This window comes from Entelurus aequoreus, linkage group LG02, assembly GCF_033978785.1.
Source record: "Entelurus aequoreus isolate RoL-2023_Sb linkage group LG02, RoL_Eaeq_v1.1, whole genome shotgun sequence".
Classification (NCBI taxonomy): Eukaryota; Metazoa; Chordata; class Actinopteri; order Syngnathiformes; family Syngnathidae; genus Entelurus; species Entelurus aequoreus.
In genome coordinates this window covers 67,940,942-67,959,523 of record NC_084732.1, presented here as the reverse complement: position 1 = coordinate 67,959,523, position 18,582 = coordinate 67,940,942, and the positions used below count along the sequence as shown (strand labels likewise).

The 18,582-nt window shown below is 39.2% G+C and overlaps 1 protein-coding gene across 2 annotated transcripts in view; it reads left to right on the top strand.

The window, feature by feature from the left end:
• Positions 1 to 18,582, top strand: part of fam189a1 (family with sequence similarity 189 member A1) — a 287,604-nt gene that overhangs the window by 43,147 nt on the left and 225,875 nt on the right. The gene's annotated exons all lie outside the window — the stretch shown is intronic.

The window sequence follows — 18,582 nt, the reverse complement described above, 5'->3', positions numbered from 1 at the left end:
CTACGTCTTTCTCAATGCCTCGACCCACCTTCAAAAAACTCAGGAAGATTAGAGCATGTGGAAGGAAGTTGTGACTGTTATAATATTCCACCATAGGGGGGGGGCGATATTGGTGATATGATTGCCTCGTCTTGATCAGTTCCCGAAATTTAAGCCTCAAATCATTTTGGAAAGAGAGCTGATCATAAAGTCAAGTAATGACTGTTTGATTGGTGATGGTGAGGAGCAGTTTTCACCACCAGGCTTCGCCCAACCACGAAAAGGTATGGATAGGTAGGACAGGAAAGAAGTAATTCTTATCAATATCAGATTTTGTGGAGCCGAGTTACAAACGTTAAAAAGTTTTGTGGCAAACCATCAGATCAAAGTTTGGCGCCATGCGACGGCCACATCTTATGGCGTAGGCAAAATTCCTTCTCAATTTATCATCACCCATCTGACGGGTATGTATCATTTTAACCGTGGGCTAATTTGGTCAATCAGAGTCAGAATCAGAAATACTTTATTAATCCCCTAGGGGAAATTAAGAAAGTCCCTAGGACGAGTTCGTTAAAGTACGACCCATTTTTATGGATAAAAATAGCCGACGGAAACCAAGATGGCCAACTTCCTGTTTGTTTTCCAATATGGGTTCTGGAGACTTTTACGTGTATCCTGTCATTAAGGACGTCTCCAGCGATGTTCCTGATGAAACGTAAATCTGGTGGCAGGGGCAATTTTTTTTTCAAATTTTGAAGGGGGCAATTTTGAAATGTTGTGTTCGGTACCCCGAAAATCTAAAATTTGACGCGTTTGCAAAATTGGTGTGTTTCTGTGCTTGTTCAAGGCTTAAAAAATGTGATCGGAGTGCAAGAATAGTAATAAACCAAGCAAATTCAAATGAAATAATATAGTCAAAAAGCCTGCTCAATGGCCTTGTGGTTAGACTTTGACTTAGACTTAAACTTCCTTTTATTGTCATTCAAATTTGAACTTTACAGTACGGATAAGAACAACATTTCGTTGCATTAGCTCGCTGTAGTGCAAGATAAAAGAGCAATAAGGTGCAGATATGAAGTGAATTATATTTATATAGCGCTTTTCTCTAGTGACTCAAAGCGCTTTTACATAGTGAAACCCAATATCTAAGTTACATTTAAACCAGTGTGGGTGGCACTGGGAGCAGGTGGGTAAAGTGTCTTGCCCAAGGACACAACGGCAGTGACTAGGATGGCGGAAGCGGGGATCGAACCTGGAACCCTCAAGTTGCTGGCACGGCCACTCTACCAACCGAGCTATACCGCTATAAATAGGTTACTGTACGTATAAATATATTGCACTTTTGCATGTGCATCCACGTTTATAGATGTATGTATATTGTTTTTATATTCCAGCGAGTTAATCCGTTTTTGGGGGGAATTGAGGGGATTTGTTAAGGTTTGCAGGGGAAGATGACGGCAACTGACACCAGGGGGTAGTATGTACAATGATTTATTATATATATAAACCATATATATATAATTATCAAACAATACAAATATAAACTAAGGAAATGGAGTGTGGACTAGATCCAAAAGTGTATGTGGTGTGTGGCTATGTGTGTGATTAGCTGTAGTATGTGTTACCTAGTGTTGTGTTGGGCGAGAGGAGGAACAAGGCAGGAAGACAGTCCGTTGGGCAGGCAGATGATCCAGGGCAGTAGCGATGAGACAATATCCGTTTCCAAGCGGGAGGTCGAGAATCCAAAAGGGCAGTCCGGGAGGTAAGGGGAACAACAGGGGATCACGGAAGAACACGGGAAGCGAAGGGTAAAAAAGACTATACTCCGGCGAGCGATGGCAGGTTGTCACAGGCAGGTGTGCCGATTGCCGGTGAATGATTGCAGCTGGCGGCTTCTGCTGGGCGGAGACGCGCTGTGCGCAGCCATGGGCGTGTCCCGAGGTGCACTCACTGGAGCGCACAGATGGATGAACGGCGTTGCCAGGAGACTGAGCCGTAACAGGATTATTATGATGCGTTCAAGAGTCCGCCCTGAGATTGGTAAATCGTGAGTTTAAACCCCGGCCGAGTCATACCAAAGACTATAAAAATGGGACCCATTACCTCCCTGCTTGGCACTCAACATCAAGGGTTGGAATTGGGGGTTAAATCACCAAAATGATTCCCGAGCGCGGCCACCGCTGCTGCTCACTGCTCCCCTCACCTCCCAGGGGGTGGAATAAAAGGATGGGTCAAATGCAGAGGGTAATTTCTTGTTGCGGTAGAAAATGGAGGGATGGATCAATGGATAAATGTTGCTTGGGCTCTAGAAATATGCACAAATGGAGGAAAAGCTTGTCAACAAACTCTCTGTGCTGAAAGTCACAAGTAAATTCAATACTTAGTTTGGGTTATGTCAATAACCGCTCATGTCTGTGTCATTAAGCTTCACTGCATTACTAAAAGCAGAAACTTTCCCAGGGCTGGATTAGATTTGTTTTTTTGCTGCTGGGACTTGAAATGCAGGTTTCATGAGGAAGAGGGGCTCGGATTTACTCTTTCAGGAGAGGAGGCGAGCGACTAAGAGGGATGTCGTTGCTGATTTTGATCCCGCGCTGCAGGGGGATGCTGAGGAATCTGGGGGGTGTTTGCTGCGTGTGTGTGTGAAGAAGGCCAGCCATCAGCATGTTCTTCTGTGGGATATTTTATCGAGTTGTTTCTTTCGGTTGGTGCTGACCGCTCAACCGCCAGCTCATAAGGACGCTGCCGCTGTCTGCACTTGAACGTTAAACGTGTCCATTAGCTTCTGTTTATATGACGTGTTGTTGTGAGAAACCACATCACTGTCTTTCTTTAATCAGCACGGGGTTCCGTCACAATCACGACCCTGCGGTGCATGAGCCCCAAATGTGCTGTCTTTGCACTCCTCTGTATCAACATCGCTTATTATCACAGCCGGCCGAGGAACACCCCGCACTAAAGTGTGTGAATGTGCGTTTATGCCAATTTCCAAATGTGCAGCAATTATTGCAGAGTTGTGTGGTTTGGAGTGCATGTTTCATTAGAAGCACTCTGGTGTTGCTCTTCACGTTCAAGGGAAAAATGGAATTATGGCGATGCTCTCTAAGACATAAGTGGTTGATGACACTGTTGTCCTCCGTGTTTTTTTTATACATTTTGATTTCTATTTACTGTTTTTATTGGTTTTTCCCTTTAAAATTGTTTTTATTCATATTTATTTTTATATTGTTTTTATATTGGTTCTATATTTATTTATTTTTTGTTTTTATTCAGTCATTGGTGGAGCTAAGGATAATATTTGATTATTGTTTTTAATATTGTTTTTAATACTGTTTTTAATATTGTTGTGCAGCACTTTGGAAACATTTTTGTTGTTTAAGTGTGCTATATAAATGAAGTGGATTGGATTGGATGACATAACCAAAAATCAAAATTAGCCATTTCTTGCATCTGGATTTTCCTTTTTTTGTGCCTATTTTTATTTCAGTCCTCTGTTTTCCTATATATTATACTCTTATTGTCAGGCTTGGTAAAAAATGGGACTCAGATGCATAGTAGGGAACAATCCGGCAGGCTTTTATTTTGAAAGTTTATTGTCAACATGGCAAATCAACATAGGCTATAACCTGACTAGTCGGCGAAAAAAGGTTCCACAAAAAGAAACAACCGAAAATCACACCAAAAGGAGGAAACACAAAAACAATAACGAATTAAACTTGGTGCAGGATATAATCTATGAAATTTATCAGAAACAAAAAACGCTCCAAAAGGAGGGAGAAACAATGGCTATAAAACTTCTACACTGTATCTTATCTAAAAAGGGTTAACAAAAGGTGTCACTCAAAAAATTGAGGAAAAGGAAGAACTGTAAGAAAAAACTGAAAACTCACCACTTCTGCTGCAAAACTAAATAACCAAAATCACTCTGCTGAGGAGGAGAAAAAGAAAACTCAAAATATCAACAAGGGAATTCAGGATGAAGATATTCAAACAAGAGACGAGGCAAGGCTTGGACAGGATGCTAGAGAGGCACGAACAAACGAGACAATCTGGCACAGAACAAAGGGAGGCGTGGGCTTATAAGACACATGAGGGTAATGGGGAACAGGTGGAAACAATCAGGAATCAGGGATGACATCAGACTGATGACACAAAAGGAAGGGCAAGTGACCGGAAACGAGAGGAGAGTTACTTTTCAAACTAAAACATGCAGTTCACAAGACAGAAAAAAAACCGTGGTGTGACACTTATCTAACAGAGCTTCCCTGGTAATTTTGTTACTTTCCTTATGTACAAATCTTTCTTCTGGTGACTAAGAAATAAATGGGTGCATTTCGTTCGTTGCATGGTAATACTGCCATGCTTTTTATTTTCAAGCTTAGTTTGTACTACACAGGAAAGCGCCGCGTGTATGCTGTCACCAGGCCGCATGGTAGCGGTAATTGTGACAGGAGACGAGGCGCACGTGCAGGGAAGAATTTCTTTAATTAGCTACACTAGTGCAACAGGAAAGTGCACAGGAAGCATCAGTGACGCAAGCAAAGCATGAAATAATGCCCGAAACAAATCATAGTTTACACACACAACTGACTGGCCTATAAAGAAGTCTGACTGGCACCCCGGAAGAGGTGTGATTGCCAATCATGGACAGATGAGGGAGTGGAGCCACACAGGAAATGGAATGAAAATAAGAGCACAAGAGCAAAAATAGGCCTGAAATGACAGGTCATGACATAAGGTGCAGTTTAGTAATGTTGCTGTTGTTTAGCGATGCTGCATAGCGGTGACGATAAAGTTAAAAATATAACTACACATGTCAACATAATCACATTTAAAATTTTTCATAGAAATGATCCCTCTGTAATAGACTCACTTTTGGAAATCCCCATGAATCAGAAAGGCATCATTTCTAAAATGTGTATCTTAATTTCCCATCTTAAAGAGACATCTCTTGACAAAATTAGAAACGACTGGGAAGCAGAATTTGGCAAAGTTTTGGATGACAATGACTGGAAATCTGCAATGATACAAATAATTGATAGCACATCTTGTTCAAAGCTTAATCTGATACAGTTTAAGGTTGTCCATCGCATATATTTTACTAATGCTAAACTTTCCAAAATGTATGCCAATATTGCAGATACTGCAAACATGACACACATGTTCTGGTCCTGTCCCTGTCTGAAAGCCTACTGGATTAATATTTGTAAACATCTTGCAGATGCACAACATTTTTAATTGACGCCTTATGCAGGTGGGGGTGTTATTATGTCACTTTTATTATTTTTTGTAATTTTGTAGTATTTTTTGTATTTCTTGGGGGGGGGGCAAAAAAAAAAAGTCTGTTTTGTCAGTACCTGTAATATAATTTCCCTATCAAATGAATAAATAAATATTACAAAAAAAAGAAATGATCCCTTTTGATCTAAAATTTTATTCAAAGGCGGTGATGAGTTTGTCCACGTCGACGGTTGTTGACACAATCGGAACAAACTTAAGCAGGTTACACCGTTGTTCTGTAGATACTTGTAATCCTAGTAATAACCTAGTTCACACCATTTTGGCTTTGTCGTTTTTTAAATCAGATATTATTCAGATTTAGTAACTCTCACAAGGAGAAATAAAAAAGTTGATTAAGAAATTGTTCTTATTGCTGCTGGAGGCAAATACACCTGGAGCCCCGTGGTCACAGATTGCATAACAGTGGTATATTGTTTTTTGCACACACACTTTTCGTAGGCTTGATTTTGCCAATATTTTACCGTTTGGCCAAAAATTGCATGTAACAAACTAATCTGTTTGCCCGCAAAATCAAGAGCCCAATCAAAGAATCTCGTGCCTTGGTCACACAGTCTTTATGCCTTTTTTTAATCGAGTACGGCTGCAAATTAAGCCACCTTGGGGCCAAAGAGAGTTGCGAATACCAGCACTTTGCCAGCAAGAGTCTTTAGTAAAGGTAAAACTGATGTGAAATGTTCATGTATCCATTTCATTCATCACTTATGTATTTTGTATTGTTTTATTTATGTAAAACTATAAATATTACTAAGGATGTGAATCTTATAACAAATCATGATTTAATTCTAATTTGGTTCTTGGGGTGACAATTTTATTTATAATCCATTCTTGATTGCAACCGATTCTTGCAATATATTATGTCATGATCCCATATGATAGTTTAGACTTTGTTAGGTTTTTTTTCCTGTGTTTTCTATTATTTCCTGTCCTGGTGTGCTTATTTTGGTTCTACTTCCTGTTAGATTATGTGTTTGCCTCACCTTCACTTTCTGTTTAGTTTCCTGCCAGTGCACCTATTTTCTATTTATAATTAATTATATTTAGACTCACCTGTTGCTCTTTACCAGAGCTTGATTATTGCCTTTCTCTCAGTGTGCATGCATCTGGTCACATGAAGTTTGGAGCTCTGTAGCAACTGACTGTGCAGAAAGTCGACAACCTCTTTGCACTATGCGCTTCAGCATCCGCTGACCCCTCTCTGTCAGTTTACGTGGCCTACCACTTGGTGGCTGAGTTGCTGTTGTTCCCAAACTCTTCCATTTTCTTATAATAAAGCCAACAGTTGACTTTGGAATATTTAGGAGCGAGGAAATTTCACGACTGGATTTGTTGCACAGGTGGCATCCTATGACAGTTCCACGCTGGAAATCACTGAGTTCCTGAGAGCGGCCCATTCTTTCACAAATGTTTGTAGAAACAGTCTCCATGCCTAAGTGCTTGATTTTATACACCTGTGGTCGGGCCAAGTGATTAGGAAACCTCATTCTGATCATTTGGATGGGTGGCCAAATACTTTTGGCAATATAGTGTAGCTTCAAAAGTTACGGGCGGATTTTAATGAAACTTTCGGTAAATGTCAAAAATGGAATAAGGAACAAGTTTTTGATTGATTGAGACTTTTATTAGTAGGTTGCACAGTGAAGTACATATTCCGTACAATTGACCACTAAATGGTAACACCCGAATAAGTTTTTCAACTTGTTTAAGTCGGGGTCCACTTAAATTGATTCATGATACAGATATATACTATCAGATATATACTATCATCATAATACAGTCATCACACAAGATACTCACATTGAATTATTTACATTATTTACAATCCGTGGTGTGGGGGGGGTGTTAGTTTTGGTTGTTATCATCAGTCATCAACAATTGAGAACAGAGAAATGGATATTGGAACAGTGTAGGTCTGACTTGGTAGGATATGGACAGCAAGTAGTGGGCAGAGAGAGAGAGAGAGAGAGAGAGAGAGAGAGAGAGAGAGAGAGAGAGAGAGAGAGAGAGAGAGAGAGAGAGAGACAGAGAGAGAGAGAGAGAGAGAGAGAGAGAGAGATCAGAAGGCATAAGAAAAAGTATCTGCATTTGATTGTTTACATTTGATTATTAACAATCCGGGGAGGGTGTTAGTTTAGGGTTGTAGCTGCCTGGAGGTGAACTTTTATTGCGGTTTTGATGGAGGATAGAGATGCCCTCTCTTTTATACCTGTTGGGAGCGCATTCCACATTGATGTGGCATAGAAAGAGAATGAGTTAAGACCTTTGTTAGTTCGGAATCTGGGTTTAACGTGGTTAGTGGAGCTCCCCCTGGTGTTGTGGTTATGGCGGTCATTTACGTTAAGGAAGTAGTTTGACATGTACTTCGGTATCAGGGAGGTGTAGCAGATTTTATAGACTAGGCTCAGTGCAAGTTGTGATTATATTTTGTCAGGATTCTGGATTTTTCAAAATGATTCTTTATTATTGGGACATGGGGCTTGGTGGAGGTCTGTGCTCTCCGTTTTGTTCTAATTCTCTATAAAATGTTTTTTGTGTTAATATTTTTGGGTGTCTGGAACGGAATAGTTGGGTTTACATAACTTCCTACGAGAATAATTGCTTCAGTTTTTGTACGATTCAATATTTGGAGCGGACTGTTGACAAAAACCAAGGTAGGGTTTTTGGCTTTGACCCTGGATCCCTCATTTTGGGTCCCATATCTGTTGGAACTAATAGGATTTTTTTTCTCATGAGCCCTGAAAGTTTGCCGCAGATCAAACGTTGTCTTGGAAAGCAAAAAAAGCATTCTCCCCTGTGAAGGAATGATACTCTCCAGGCACGTCTTTGTTAACCGCAATGGCAAGTGAGGGGTTTTGATGCGACGACAAGACAGGAACAGTTTTGACATTCAGCGTTTGATTGGGACTTATCACAGCTGGTCACTATGGCAACCAGAGACCGTCTCAATGGCATGTTACCTGTCAGCATCCTTTGAGGGTGACACATCTCGCTGTCGCCTGCTGAAGCAAGCTTCAGGGCTTGTAAAGAAAAGGAAGCATGAACATCACAGCCGTGAGAAACTTGTCAAGACTGAGGGAATGCGAGAGCAAAGTTAAAAAAAATAATTTAGAAAAACAGCGACCGTAGAGTCGTTTGGAGGTCCGGCTGTGACAAGTCACTCATTAGTTGCTGCCAGAGCGAAAGAAAAGTAGTGTTTTGACAACTTAGGCTTGTGGTCACACAACACAGTCCCTTTCTTGTTCTTTTGTTCGCCTCAGAAAGGACAGGATTATTGCACAAGACGCCAACTTCCTTCTTAAGCATAATTGGACCTCTTTTTATTTTCATTCACTTTAACCAGTCTTGTGTTTCTTCTTCTTCCTGCTGGTATAATTCAATGTTTTGTCACGTCGCAGTGTTGCAGGGGAGGGATTAGCTGGTTGCCCACGGCAACACACAGCAATGCTGCAGATCATCAGTCACATTTTACATTACACTGTGCTGTAGAGGATGGCAATGCATGTACAGTTGACGGCTGTGTAATGGAATACCGTCACTAATTAAGCTACGCTGTGTGCTTGCGCGACTTTGACACCTGGGACTAAAGTTCAAATCCTCCTACACCGGACAACTAATTAAAGCTAATGATTGGTGGCTCTCTGTATGTCTAGCCACTCTTGTGTGGTATTAGAATATAAACAGTGGGCGTTTGCTAGGCGTGTAAAAGTACATGTTGGTAATTAGATTTTTTTGTACTAGGGTTGTACGGTATTAGTATAGTACTGCGATACTAATGAATCATATTCGGTACTATACCGCCTCTAAAAAGTACCAGTCCCCCACCCGTCGTTGTCACGTCGTAGCTATCACGCAGTGTTGTAACTACTTCTAAATCATTACTCCTTGTCTCCATGGCGACAAATATAGGACAGGGAGTGACAACTATTCACGCTTCACTAAAGAACGCAGCACACCCGAGTTATAACATTGGATGTGTTAAAAATTATCTTTAGTTGACAAAGTCAAGTCAAGATTTTAATATACATATATAATATATATATATATATATATATTATATATATATATATATATATATATATATATATATATATATATATATATATATATATATATATATATATTATATATATATATATATAAAAATATATATATATATATATATATATATATATATATATATATATATATATATATATATATATATATATATATATATATATATATATATATACATACATATATATATATATATATATATATATGAAAAATATAAACAAACGTCATTGGTGGATCTACACCTAACAGCCACTGTAATGATACCAAGTACAGGAGCGTATCTAGTCGATCCTACTATGATTACATCAATATTTTTTAGCATCACAAAATCTTATTTCGTTTTTTAAAATTTAATATTATGTTTATAAACTCAGGAAATACGTCCCTGGACACATGAGGACTTTGAATATAACCAATGTCTTATCCTGTAACTACTTGGTATCGGATTGAAACCCAAATTTGTGGTATCATCCAAAACTAATGTGATGTATCAAACAACAGAAGTATAAGTGATTATTACATTTCAACAGAAGTGTAGATAGAACATGTTAAAAGAGAAAATAACCAGATATTAACAGTAAATTAACAAGAAGGTTAATAATTCATTTTCTACCAATTGTCCTTAATCATTTTGACAAAATAATAGAATGATAAATGACACAAAATGTTACCTAATACGTCAGCAGCTAAGTTAGGAGCCTTTGTTTGTTTACTTACTACTAAAAGACAAGTTGTCTAGTATGTTCACTATTTTATTTAAAGACAAACTTGCAATAAGAAACATATGTTTAATGTTCCCTAAGATTTTTTGTTCAAATAAAGCCAATAATGACATTTTTTGTGGTCCCCTTTATTTAGAAAAGTACCGAAAATTACCCGGTACCGGTACCAAAATATTGCTATCGGGACAACACTATTTTGTACAGAACATTTGTGCAGAATTCCCTCACGGAACAAACATATTGAGTGAGGGACAGGAAGTGTGTAACTGCCCAACAACGTTGTTAAGCGTCTTGACCGCAAACATGTGTTGTGAACCGAACAGCGACCTTTATTAGGAACTGCACTATTTTGGGAATTTTGCCCATCATTCACAATCCCTATGTAAGATAAGAACACATACATCCTTCTTGTTTATGCATTCTAACTTGTAAAAGTACTACAATGATTACAAATACATAATTAAATCTACTTTACCTTCTAATCTGGTGTTCAGCCGAAGAAAGTTTGAGAGGGAGGCAATGTCGACAACGCTGTGGATTCTCCCTGAAGGTTTTAAACCACACATCGCTTGCTTTCTTTGAAATCATATTAAGCTAGCATGTCTAGAAAAAAATTGTAAAAAGGCTCACAAAACAATTAAAAAGCACACAAAGCAGCACAGTAGCGAGTGACAGCACTGCTCTGCTGACTGAATGACGTAGAATAGCGATCAGCCCGCCCTCAGTGGATGTGCTGCCGGGCACAAAATGGCTGCACTGCAAGGCACACAATGGGTGGATGAAAGCATATTTTTACCTGGCCTGTGGTTTATAAATCAACAATGTTAGTGTAATGAGGGGTTCGTAATTAAAGTGCATGAAGAACTTTCTTATTTTTTCTGCAGATAAAAAAACCCACAATTTCTTCAGTTTATCAGTATGTGGAATTAAATGAAGGAATGGCTTAAGCCAGTGTTTTTCAACCTTTTTTGGAGCCATTTTTGTTCGTTGAAAAAATGCGGAGGCACACCACCAGCAGAAAACATTACAAATGTAAACCCGGTAGTTGATATTGACAGTAAAAAGTCATTGTTGCAATTGTTGATATGAATTCAAACCATAACCAACCATGCATCATTATAGCTCTTGTCTCAAAGTAAGTGTCACGAAGTGTGAATTATTTGGAGTTTTTTGGTATTTTCCTGTGTGTAGTGTCTTGCGCTCCTATTTTGGTGGCTTTTCCTGTTTTGTTGGTATTTTCCTGTAGCTGTTTCATGTCTTCCTTTGAGCGCTATTCCCCGCACCTGCTTTGTTTTAGCAATCTATTTCAGTTGTGTGGACGCTATCCTTCTTTGTGTGGAAATTGTTGATTGTCATTTCATGTACGGATGTACTTTGTGGACGCCGTCTCTGCTCCTCACGCTGTAAGTCTTTGCTGTCGTCCAGCATTCTGTTTTTCTTTACTTTGTAGCCAGTTCAGTTTTAGTTTAGTTTTCTTTTCTTTTTTTTGTCCTGTCCAGCTTCTCAGGCAAATCATATTGTTAATGTAGATGCCCATATTGGATGTACAAATTTACTTTACAAAAGAGAAGTGTGGGATACTTCTCTTGTTGCCTTATTTGTATTTGACTTTATTATATGTATTTATATTATCATTTGGTGCAGCCGGGCCGGAGTAGGAGGGGATAGAAAGAGAAAAAAAGGAAGACAGAGGGGGAAATTGTGGGGACAAGAGGGGGATAAGACAGAGAGACAAAATCAACAACAGCAAACACAACAATAACAATAACAACAACAACAACAACAATAGAGCAACATCAGCAAATACGACATGTACAAATATGATTGTAAAAGTGATCGCAAAGAAGCATTTAGTGAATTAAATAATAATACATAAATGACAATGAGCATTATTACACTACAAATGGAGCAATACAAGTACCAATAGAAATAACACTATTGATAATGAATAATACCAATAATTTACCTCTATTATCAACAATACAGTTGTTCAAATGCAACAATACATATATGTAAGATAACTTGAAATACAAAAGAAAGCAGAAAAATGGAGGGGAAGAAAGAGAACCAACCTATATTAACCTTGTAGATTGTTATAGTAACAATAGGTTAAGCTTTTTCAGTGTGCCATGTGTTACCCAGTTTACCCTAGGGTAACAACGTTAATTTATGTTTGATAAAACGTGATTATATGCATGAGTTTAGTTTCGTTTTCCATAGCCATCCCTAAGCTTCAATGCCTTTTTTAGGGGCACTCGCCTTTTGTTTATTTTTGGTTTAAGCATTAGATACAATGTTTACAAAGCAATTAGCTACCTGCTGCCACCTACTGATATGGAAGAGTATTACACGGTTACTCTGCCGAGCTCTAGACAGCACCGACACTCAACAACGGCACTTTATTTGCAAACTATAATTACTGATTTGCATAAAATATTTTTAACCCAAATAGGTGAAATTACATACACAGACTGTATTTTACAGCACACCTGTGTGCCGCGGCACAGTGGTTGAAAAACACTGGCTTAAGCAATGAAGGCACACATATGAATATGATCCAGTTTAAGAAACTGTTCAAACTACAAGTGTTTACAACAAACAAAAAAGGAAGACTTATGATAAACTTTTAGAATTTATTGGAAACAAAATATTATTCATCTCATTAGGTGAATCATGACTGACTTAACTATTTATGAAGACAACTGTTGTATTGAAAAAAGATTGATGTGCACTTTGTACAAATGAAGGACAGGAAGTGAACACATGTGTTAGTAGTTGCTATTAAACAAGCTTTGCTTCTTCCTATTCCTTTTCGGACACGTTGTAAATAATAATGAAAACATATGAAAAATATAAAAAATGTCAACCAGTCAAAAGTCACCCTGGGTAACCTTCTAAGAGCCAGCGTCCTGTGCAGTGGACATTTGTGTTTTGCATTGGAGGACTTTTTTGGGTGTAACTCGAAAGAAATAGACAAAAAAAAAATAGGATGCTGTTTCTCAGGGGGATATTGCATCACCACTACTAAGATGTGGAGTGAAGTGAATTATATTTATATAGCGCTTTTCTGTAGTGACTCAAAGCGCTTTACATAGTGAATCCCATTATCTAATATATATTATATATACACCAGTGTGGGTGGCACTGGGAGCAAGTGGGTAAGGCATCTTGCCCAAGCACACAACGGCAGTGACTACACACTAAAAAAATGCTGGGTTATTTTCATAACCCAATTTATGAGTTGCGAGTGTTGGGTTCAATTTTGGAGTTATTTTTATGAAGAGCAATCCATTTTTTGGGTTATAAGGGTATTATCTTAACTACATTTCTGGGTTTTCAAAACTATGAACCATTTGTGGGTTGTTTTTCAATGAGTAACGCATTTTTTAAATTTTTATTAAAAAGGCAACTTTTTTCTTAAAGGGAATTTTATCAAGCATTGATCTCATTAACAATATTTATAATCACACATCTTATGTACATGAAAATATTTGAGCATGCTGTATAGAACTACTATTGTCATGATCCGCCGCCCGGGTCATGTTTGTTTAGTTTTTGACTCCCTCAGTTCCTGTTTTTAGCACCCCTGGGTTTGTGTTTTAGTTAAAGTTAAAGTACCAATGATTGTCACACACGCCCATTGCCATGACTGCAGATTGTTTTCACCTGCCTTTGATTAGTTTTAGGGATGCTCACCTGCTCCTGGGTTCTAATCAGAGAGCTACTTATTTTTTCGCCACACTCAGTCTGGCTTACTTATTTGCTTCCACGCAACAGTTAGGACGGCTACTAATTTGATTCCTGAGCTAAGCTTCGCCTTTTTGTTTGCCTGTTTACATGCTTAGCTTTTCTTGTTCGCTATTCCGTTAGCTTCCCGTGCTATCGAAACTCTTTGTTTGTATCCTGCACGATTTATGGACAATAGATAATTTCCTTACCTGTACTTTGCCTCCGTAGTCCCGTCTGCATCCTGGGAGAACGATCCACGCAGTAAAATGCGACCCCGCCGTGACAACTATGACCATACACGGCAATTCTTGAATAATAAATGTCTCTCATATCTTGCTTCTGAGTATATATTAATGGAATAAAAATAATTTTGATCAGTAGTTGGGAAGAAGTAGGACAAACTAGCAGTAACATTTATAATTTGTAACCAACTATTGGGTCAAGGAGCGCTAGATTGCACAACCCAATAGTTGGGTTTGGAATAACCCAACATTGTAGTGTGCATAACTCAGCTTTTGTGTTAAATAAATTAAACCTTGCTATATTTGTATTACAATATTTTATTATTTGATCATGTTGTACTGCATTGTAATCTTTTCTTTTGTGATTGTGTGATGTTTTTTGCCTGGACCCCAGGAAGAATAGTCTCCACTGCGGTGTAGACTAATGGGGATCCTTAATAAACTAAACTAAACTAAACTAAACTAAACTAAACTAAACTAAACTAAACTAAACTAAACCCACTAGTTGGGTTATGAATCAATCAACATTGAGTTAGCATAACTTAACTTTTGGGTGAAATAATTCCACCTAATAGTTTGGTTAGGAATAACCCGACATTAAGTTATCATAACTCAACTTTTTGGTTAAATAATTAAACGCAAAAGTCCGGTTGAAAAAATTAACCCAAAAAGGTTGAGTTAAAATAACTCAAATAAGGGGTTTGTCATTTTCTGAACCAGCAGTTGCGTTAAAATTGGGTTATTTTTTAACCCAACATTTTTTAGTGTGTAGGATTAACCCTCAAGTTGCTGGTACGGCCGCACTATCAACCGATCCACGCCGCCCCTAGATGGTGTCCTTTGTAGGCTTTTATCGTTACGTTGACCAGGATGTATAAAAACTATGCTATTTTTATGTTGCCCGTGTGATCCTCAGCTTAGCGTGCGCCTCTCGGCTCCCAACGTGCTGCGTCTGCGAATGTTTCTGTGACAATAACGCTCACGCCTGCTTTGTGCATCTCGCCAGCTTCCCATAGAGGCTTGTTGAGAAGCCCAACAATGAAAGGAGGAATGACAAGTGACACTGATGGACAGGCCGGTAGACGCGGGAGACATGACAAGCCTTATTCTTCCCTTATTTGTCACGTCAGTGTTTTGTTCCCTCATTTCACTGCAGTCAACATACAATCTGCACTGGCTTCAGAAACAACAATAGGAGATTTGTGTGTCCTCAAACGGTTTATTGTACATATTTGAGTTTTTGTTGGTCATTCTTTCCAAAAGGCCCGATGAAGCAATTCTTTTTATAAGAAATAATGTAAATCCACTCCAGACACCCAAAAATATTAACACGTAGACCAGGGGTGTCAAACTCATTTTATATCGGGGGCCACATGGAGAAAATCTACTCCCAAGTGTCACGGCGGGGTTGCAGCTTACTGCGCGGTTCGTTCTCCCGGGATGCAAACGGACGACTCTGGACAGGACTTGCAGGTAGGAACATGATTTCATCTTGAAAATAATGCAAAGTACCAAAAAACAGAAAACAAGCAAAAGGAATAATGTGCTGATCGCACTCAAAACTAAGGTACCACTTAGCATGGACTAGAAGACAAGCAAACTTACATGACGAGAGCATGAAGCAAACACTTAGCATAAACTATGGCATGGAACACTCACGAAACTGTGGCATGAAACAAACAAGACTTACTAGTAGGTTGCGTGAAGCAAACAATGACACCAGGACGACTGAATGGCAAAGGCAGGCTTAAATAATGCCTTTGATGAGAAACAGGTGAGCGTCCCGAACTACAGAGGCAGGTGAAAAAAATAAGCAGCCATGGCAACCAAACCAAACTCAGAGTTGTCACAAACAGGAACTAAAGTAGTCCAAAACTAACAGAAAATACAAAAACATGATCCGGACCACGGATCATGACACCAAGTAGGCTGGGCTGGTAAAATCACAGCACGATAACGTAAAAATAAAGACAACTTCAGATTTTTTCTTTGTTTAAAAATAGAACAAGCACATTCTGAAAATGTACAAATCATAATGTTGGGTTTTCTTTACACTTACATGTTGCGGTTAATAGTATTCTATCTTTATTTGTCGTTATTTATATTTTCTGAATAAATTATGAGATAATGTTCATCAGTCAATTCATTGGTGTTCATTTTCAATCTATCAAGATAAAAAAATTATATCAAAATCAAATTACAGTATGTTATTTCAATCAATCAATGTTTATTTATATAGCCCTAAATCACAAGTGTCTCAAAGGGCTGTACAAGCCACAACGACATCCTCGGTACAGAGCCCACATACGGGCAACGAAAAACTCACCCCAGTGGGACGTCGGTGAATGACTATGAGAAACCTTGGAGAGGACCGCATATGTGGGTAACCACCCCCCCCCCCCCCCTCTCTAGGGGAGACCGAAAGCAATGGATGTCGAGTGGGTCTGACATAACATTGTGAAAGTCCAGTCCACAGTGGATCCGACACATCAGCGGGAGTCCAGTCCACAGCGGGGCCAACAGGAAACCATCCCGAGTGGAGACGGGTCAGCAGCGCAGAGATGTCCCCAACCGATGCACAGGCTAGTGGTCCACCCGGGGTCCCGACTCTGGACAGCCAGCACTTCATCCATGGCCACCGGACCTATGCAACTCCCCCTCGCAAGGGACAGGGGAGAAGAGGAGAGAAGAAAAGAAACGGCAGATCAACTGGTCTAAAAAAAGGGGGGTCTATTTAAAGGCTAGATTATACAAATGAGTTTTAAGATGGGACTTAAATGCTTCTACTGAGGTAGCATCTCTAACTGTTACCGGGAGGGCATTCCAGAGTACTGGAGCCCGAATCGAAAACGCTCTATAGCCCGCAGACTTTTTTTTGGCTCTGGGAATCACTAATAAGCCGGAGTTCTTTGAACGCAGATTTCTTGTCGGGACATATGGTACAATACAATCGGCGAGATAGGCTGGAGCTAAACCGTGTAGTATTTTATACGTAAGTAGTAAAACCTTAAAGTCGCATCTTAAGTGCACAGGAAGCCAGTGCAGGTGAGCCAGTATAGGCGTAATATGATCAAACTTTCTTGTTTTTGTCAAAAGCCTTGCAGCCGCATTTTGTACCATCTGTAATCTTTTAATGCTAGACATAGGGAGACCCGAAAATAATACGTTACAGTAATCGAGACGAGACGTAACGAACGCATGAATAATGATCTCAGCGTCGCTAGTGGACAAGATGGAACGAATTTTAGCGATATTACGGAGATGAAAGAAGGCCGTTTTAGTAACACTCTTAATGTGTGACTCAAACGAGAGAGTTGGGTCGAAGATAATACCCAGATTCTTTACCGAGTCGCCTTGTGTAATTGTTTGGTTGTCAAATGTTAAGGTGGTATTATTAAATAGATGTTGGTGTCTAGCAGGACCGATAATCAGCATTTCCGTTTTCTTAGCGTTGAGTTGCAAAAAGTTAGCGGACATCCATTGTTTAATTTCATTAAGACACGCCTCCAGCTGACTACAATCCGGCGTGTTGGTCAGCTTTAGGGGCATGTAGAGTTGGGTGTCATCAGCATAACAGTGAAAGCTAACACCGTACTTGCGTATGATGTCAACCAGCGGCAGCATGTAAATACTAAAGAGTGCAGGGCCAAGAACCGAACCCTGGGGAACTCCGCACGTTACCTTGACATAGTCCGAGGTCACATCTAAGTAGTTGGATCATTTTCCTCGACTGATGTACTAATATCATGTGGTGTATTTTGTACATATGTAGCATCATCTACAAAGATACAAACAATGGCTATTGCGACATCCAGTACACATCCAGTGGCTGTTTCTTTCATTCAAAAATTTCAGGTTAAGTTTTATTCTTAGCAAACTCAGACTGATCCGGCCCTCGGGCCGTACGTTTGACACCTCTGACGTACACGTTTCTTCGAAAAAACATTATAGTTTTACATGCAGAAAACAATGCAGAATACTTATAAATAATTACATAAAAAATAAAATTTCCTTCATCCAGTTATTTCTTGAATCCACTAGTGATTCTCACCTTTTTTTTTTTTTTATCAAAGTGCTGGCATTCACACCTTTTTTTGGCCCCACGATGGCTTTTTTTTTCCAGCAAAATAAAAACCACAGAGACTGAGTCACCAATGCTTTGGATTCTACACAAAGTAGGGCATATGAAAAACCGTGGTGTATTCAAATACACTGTACTACATTTTAATATTCACCTCTGCATATTTTGCCTACTTATACCAGGATATGATTTATTCCAAAAGAAATACAGTCCTGGTTACCAAGGGATGTAACGATAAACGGGATGAATGAAGAATCACGGTAAAATGCTTAATATTACCGTTTTAAATTGAAATGATCGTAAAACCGTGATTGATAACCTGTCATAACAGGGGGATCGCAGCTTGCTGCGAGGTTTGTTCTCCCGGGATGCAAACGGACTATTCCGGACAAGGCTTGCCGGTAGGAACATATTTATTTTCTCAATTAATGCTACACATCACAAAGACCGGAACCAAACAAAAGAAAAGCGTGCC